The following is a 6,158-nucleotide window of genomic DNA, read 5'->3' on the forward strand; positions in this document are numbered from 1 at the left end:
GAACCTCGAACCGATTTCCCCTGACATTCCGAACAACAACACGGTAAAAAGGACCCCACAAATTTAGCCCCCAGTTTCGAACTCTTTCCGCTTGCTTAATCATGACTGTATGTCACCCTCTATTAATTTCCACCAGGACGGCCTGTTTGTGTTGTTTTTGACATCATTCTCAACCTTCGTAGCTTTTTAACATTACACCTAACATCGGAGTGTACTCTTAGAAAATATGCATCTGCTGTTGTGCGTACCTATATCAATGTTGTAGAGAGAGGTTGTTGAGGGATTGTTAGGAAGTCGTACGGAAGAGATGTTTCTCCACCCCATTTAAGATGCAGTGGGGAGACTTCCCCGTCAGAGAGTCAAGTTTACCGACGTATTTATGGTGAAGCGGGTATATGCGATAACCAATCCTCCCAGTTATCGTGGAGATCGTTCACGATAGGCCTGAGGACCTGTAAGATTTTCCTATTAGCCCTCTCCGCCAACCCATTAGCAGCTGGGTGGTAAGCTGTGATGAAGGATTGCTTTATGTTAAACTGAGTGCATAATTCGTCCAGTACCGCGTTTCTAAACTCGTCACCATTGTCACTCAAAAGAATTCGAGGAGACGAATGTGGACACAGCACGTGAGCCACGAGGGCATGGGCCACGCGTGTGGCTGTCTTGTCCTTGAGAGGCGCTAGGACGAGAAACCAAGAGAACTGGTCGACGCACACTAATAAGTAGCGTGAACCATGTTGGCTCTGGGGAAGCTGTAATAAGTCTATATTTACAACATCCCATGGCGCCTCTGGTACTGGGTATTGCAACATAGGTGCTGGCCCTTTTACGGACCCCTTGTGCTTAGCACAAACAACGCAATGTGCGACATGTTTTTCTACATCAACCCGTAATGTGGGCCAATAGTATTTTTGTCTGGTGACAGATTGTGTCTTGTCCCTTCCTGGGTGACCCCCAATGGGTGTGTCATGAACCAGCTTCAGCGTCACGGGGACGTATTTGTCTGGGATGACCAGTTGTTCTATAGGTACTAGTTTGGTTGGCCATGACCTACAAAAGAGGTTGTCCTCAGATAGGAAAAACTGTGAAAAGGGAACTGGCAATTCTGAAAGGTTTGTTTCGTCTCCCGACTCAAGGCGTAAATTAACCTCTTCCACACTGGGTGGTCTCGCTGAGCAGTGTGTAGCTCAGGTGAAGTGAAGTTGTGGATGACCTCTGGGGTGGTAATCGCGCCTATTGGAATATTTCGAGATAAGGCATCTGCGACCACATTTGTTTTCCCGGTGATATATTTTATCTCCGGATTGTATGCTTGGATCGTTAAGAACCATCTTGCCAGACGACCGTGTAGGTTTTTTCCCTTGAAAAGATCAGTGATGGCCGCGTGGTCCGTGTACACCACAATTTTGTACCCCATCACTATGTCTCGAAAATGCTTCAGAGCCCACACAATTGCAAGAGCCTCTAGGTGGGTAGCAGAACAGTTCTTTTCCGGAGCTGTTAGTACTCGACTGGCGAACGCTATTACATGCTTTTTGCCGGACCTATCTGTTTGCATACGAGCGGCTCCTAGTCCACTGGCCGAAGCGTCCGTACAAAGCTGAAAGGGGTCCTTGAAATCCGGAAAGACAAGGACCGGAGCCTGTGTAAGCGCTTTCTTTAAATCCTCAAAACTCGTTTGTTGAGCAGGGAGCCACGGAAATGGTACGTCTTTCTTTAATAGATTGGTTGGGGACTCGCGCGTGCTGCGAAGTCCTTTATGAAAGGCCTGTAATAACCTGCGACTCCCAAGAAAGACCGTACCTTGTCTGTAGACGTGGGGTGAGGGAACTCGGCAATAGCTTTTATTTTGTCGTCCACTGTGTGGATGCCGAATTCGTCCACGACATGCCCCAAGAACTTGATCCGAGGCTTTAAGAATTCACATTTGGTGATTTTGAGCTTTAATCTTACCTCCTGAAGTCTGTGTAGGACTGCTTTTAGTGTTTCCATGTGTGCATGCACGTCTTTACTTGCTATGATGATGTCGTCTAAATACACATAGACAGAGTTGCCCAGCAAGTCCCCAAAAATACTCTTCATTGTCCTTTGGAAAGTCAAGGGAGCTCGTTTGAGCCCGAACGGCATCCTCGTCCACTCATAGTGGCCATGAGGCATGCTGAAAGCCGTTATTTCACGGGACTCGGGGGCCATAGGCAGTTGCCAGTAGCCACTGACCAGGTCTAGACTCGTAAAGACTTTATTTCCTCTACCGAAATACATCAGAAGATCTCTAAGAACGGGAAGCGGAAAATGATCATCCACGGGCGCGTTGTTCACACGCCGGAAATCAATCACAGGACGGTAAGAACCGTCTTTCTTTGGAACCAGAAACAAGGGTGAATTCCACGTGGAGTTCTATTCTTTGATGACACCTTGTTCTAACATATCAGATATAAGTTGCTGCACTACTTCCCTCTGACTGTGGGGGAGTTTGTATGCATTTATATATACAGGATTGGTATTGGGTTTTAACTTAATGTGGTGTTCAGCACACTGCGTAACTCCAAGCGGCTCGCCTGGTAGAGCAAGCGCCCCCCTATATTGTTCCAGCAGCTGGACTAATGTAGGCTTAATTTCGGAATAGTGTGCAACTTTTAGGAATGCCTCTAAATTAGCTGTGTCTTGTTTGTTAGAATCCTGACACGCCGAGGTTATGCCTGAGACTTGTGCCGAAGGGTATTCAGCTGGTTCCGGAGCTACATTTTTCCCATACACTAGACACTGGCATAATCTAACACCGTGTTTAAAGGATACAGGGGATCCTGACGTGTTTAGTACCAATGCCTCTGCCATACCACCCTCCTTGACTGTCGCGAGAGTTACCTCCACCGTCACCCGGTGTATGTGTGGTGCTCCGTCGATACACACATCACTGCCCGTCGGAGGGGCGTTAGGTAACCGGATTTTAACAAGTTTTGCAGCACGATCCGGAACTACTTGAGGACCTTCTACGAGTGCTGTTACTGTCCGCCACAAGTCTGTAATGTTTTCGTGTGGTTTGACCGTAAGAGGTGACACTTGGGCGGTGGCAGACCCTGAGTCTGTGGTGGGTTGGTCATTATCCCCCATCTGAGGGCGGGATTACTGGTGACATAGGCGATGGATTTACTATCCCCTGTATGCGTCGTCCTTGATACACGATCGCGTTGCTTTCAGGGTTTATGGTTATGTGGAGGTCTTTCATGGCATTTAATCCTAAGATCCCATCTACAGGTAAAGCAAACCTGCTAGATACATAAAAGAAATCTCGAAAGGGACAAACCTTTTCATGTAAGCTGACTGTTAGTGGTACTCGCCCTAGGATTCCCAAAGTGGTGCCTGTCACGCCGACCACATTCAGGTCGTTCTCTTGGAGCGGCCAATTTCCCCCTCTCGCCTGTCGTGTCAGTGACCTGTAAGCGAAGTCTGAGATTACATTGACTGTCGCACCTGTGTCTACCGCTAAGGTGAGTGAAATTTTGCCCACCTTGCAAGGGAGGGCAATTATGCTTGTCCGTCCCAAGGCGGCAATGACGGAGTCAAGTTGCTCCCAATTAGTATCGTCCTTATGGGATACTTGGATGTACGCCTTGGGGCTGTCACGAAGTCATGCCTTTTTATTCTGAGAAGAGGAGGAGTGTGGTTTACTGTCCGCCGAGGACTTGTTCTTCTGTTCCTCCTTTGCCATTTGTATTGCATAACAACTGTCGGAATCATGAAAACAATTCCCGTAGACATGGCAAAAGGCAGCCTTCCGCTGATGGTTTGGTCTAGGGTTCCTGTGTGATGAGTGATGGCCGCTTTTGTATCCCCCTGATCTCCTATCAGATCCCTGTCTTGAGTGTGTTGAGTTCCTATGTTTCGTGAAGCAAGTATTCTCGGAATGTCCTGACTGTTTGCAAAAACTACAGGTGAGAGATGCCTTACTTTGTGCCTGCAATGCTGCGGCTGTTGCGAGGGGTTGATTGTGAGTGTGTTCTTGAACCTTGACTTCTAACTCTGAGACGAAGTCAACCAACTTCCCGCCCGGTTTGAAGGTCAAGGGAAGGGCAGAACGGCGGTTCTTCTCTGAAATATGAAATAAGTAAAAAAGCAACTCCAAGACTGTCTTCACCTGGTGTTTTTGCATACTGCCCCCTAGAAGCCATTGCGCGTCTTCTAGACTTTTGACACAGTCAACCGCCAGCTGATTTGCCTCAGTCATGGCGTCCCTAATCGGCTTTGTTGAGGAATTTTTTTGGAGGGAATCTACCGTGTGGGCGATCTGTCTAACAATGCTGGGTTTACTCCCGCCTCCGAAGATTTTTATGAAATTCCTTTTAAAAATCTCATAGTTTACTCCAATGTCCCCCGAAGCGAACGCTGAGGACTGCATCAAATTTAGTGCCCGAGAGCCTGGTAGTAACCGGGACCGAATGAATGCAATTTTATCATGATCTTCCGTAATGGAGGAATTTACGATGGCAGACTCACACAGATCTAGGAACTGTCTCGCCGAATAATCCGACTCGCTGCCGGAGAACTGTCGGATACTGGCGTGAGTTGGAATGACCCGAATCGGTGTAGGCTGGAAATGAGATGTGCCCCCGGCAGGAGGGGGGGGTGAGGTGGATTGGTAGGCATTGTGATCGGTTGAGTGGGGGTTAAGTATCCCGATGAACCCGGAGGTGAATGATTCCTGCGTTCTGGAATTGAGGAATACTGAGTACCTGAACGTAATCTTACATTATTAAGTTCATCGGTGTTTGAACCGTGTTCCATTTCCTCTTCACCTGAGGTATGTGTTAACTGCTTAAAGGTGTCGCCGAGCTTAGCGAGGGTCTCTTTGTTCATAATATTGCTTAAATCAGCTACAATATATGATCATATTTTAATAGCTGTAATTATTAACGTAACGCGTCTGATTTAATATTCGTGCCGTACCCCTAAAAACAAGAAGAGATGGGTAGCAAGTTGGCCGTTAGGCGTAATAGAATGTTAAGGTTATAATGTCATCTTATAATGTTATGGTTATATGAAATAATGAACCAATAACGTAGCGGTTATATGATTAGGAGAAATAAGTATGCCTTGAAAGTGCGGTTTTCTCCCGAGCGGCGAAGAGAAAACGGAGCAAGGGCACAGTGAGGGAAGGTTGAATTACAGTAGGGAAAATACCGTTTAGCGCTAACAGACAACAAGAAGGATCAATATCGTATGCGAATGATCGTTACTCTCACAATTATGACTGATTAACAGTGTTAGATACACAGAAATAAAAGAGTCGTGCCTCTGACGCAATTTAGCTTAGTTTGCAAATTTTGACCAAAAGGATAATCAACAATACCAAGATTATTCAGCTAATGTAAAGCTGGTGACGAAGGATGTCGTCGCCCTTGGGGTACCTGGAGCCTTGGAGTCGCGTTGGAAGACCTTGGCTGCGACAGGAGCGCGTAGAAGGCTGATTGATGGCGTAGGGGCGGACCCCTGTAATGGCTGCTGGAGATTTGCTGACTGCGCGAAATTCGGTGGCACTGGCAGGGCGGGTGCCGAAACTCCTTGCCAGACGTAGGACGGCTGCGGTGTTCTTCGTATTTTGAGAGTTATGGGGCAGCGTTTGTAGATATGGCGACCTGGGTGGGGCACCTCTTGTGAAGGCGCCTGTAGTAACGGCGTTGGTAACTGCTTGCAGTCACCGGGAGATGTCTGCGTTTGCCCTGGTTGACTGTTTGCCGGAAGAGGTTTGGGCCGATGCTCCTGGCAGCGGCGGTGTTGCCGCTGTGTTGCTTGGAGCTGGTGGGCGCTGCGGGGAGTGCCTCCTTCTGCGTATCGCGGAGGGCTTGCAGTGATCTGGGAGTGGCCTGTTGTTGGCCTGTAGAGAACTTGTAGAACGTGCTGGCTGGTGACTTGACGCCTGTAGAGAGCTTGTAGCAGCGCTGGCTTGTAGCGGGCGGGGCGGCTCGTAGTTTGTGGCCCTCGCCTTCGGCTGCGTAGGCATATTGTTGGCCTGTAGTTGGCTTGTGACTCCTTCCTTCCTTCTACGCCTGTCCTCGGATTTTTCGGTGAGTTCTTGTGGCTTTGTAGCTGTAGAACCGAAGAGGTAGCGATGGTTATGGCACGTTGGGACACCGGCTGCCACCAATAATGTAACGGTGTAA

The sequence above is a fragment of the Eriocheir sinensis genome, unplaced genomic scaffold (assembly GCF_024679095.1).
Source record: "Eriocheir sinensis breed Jianghai 21 unplaced genomic scaffold, ASM2467909v1 Scaffold63, whole genome shotgun sequence".
Classification (NCBI taxonomy): domain Eukaryota; kingdom Metazoa; phylum Arthropoda; class Malacostraca; order Decapoda; family Varunidae; genus Eriocheir; species Eriocheir sinensis.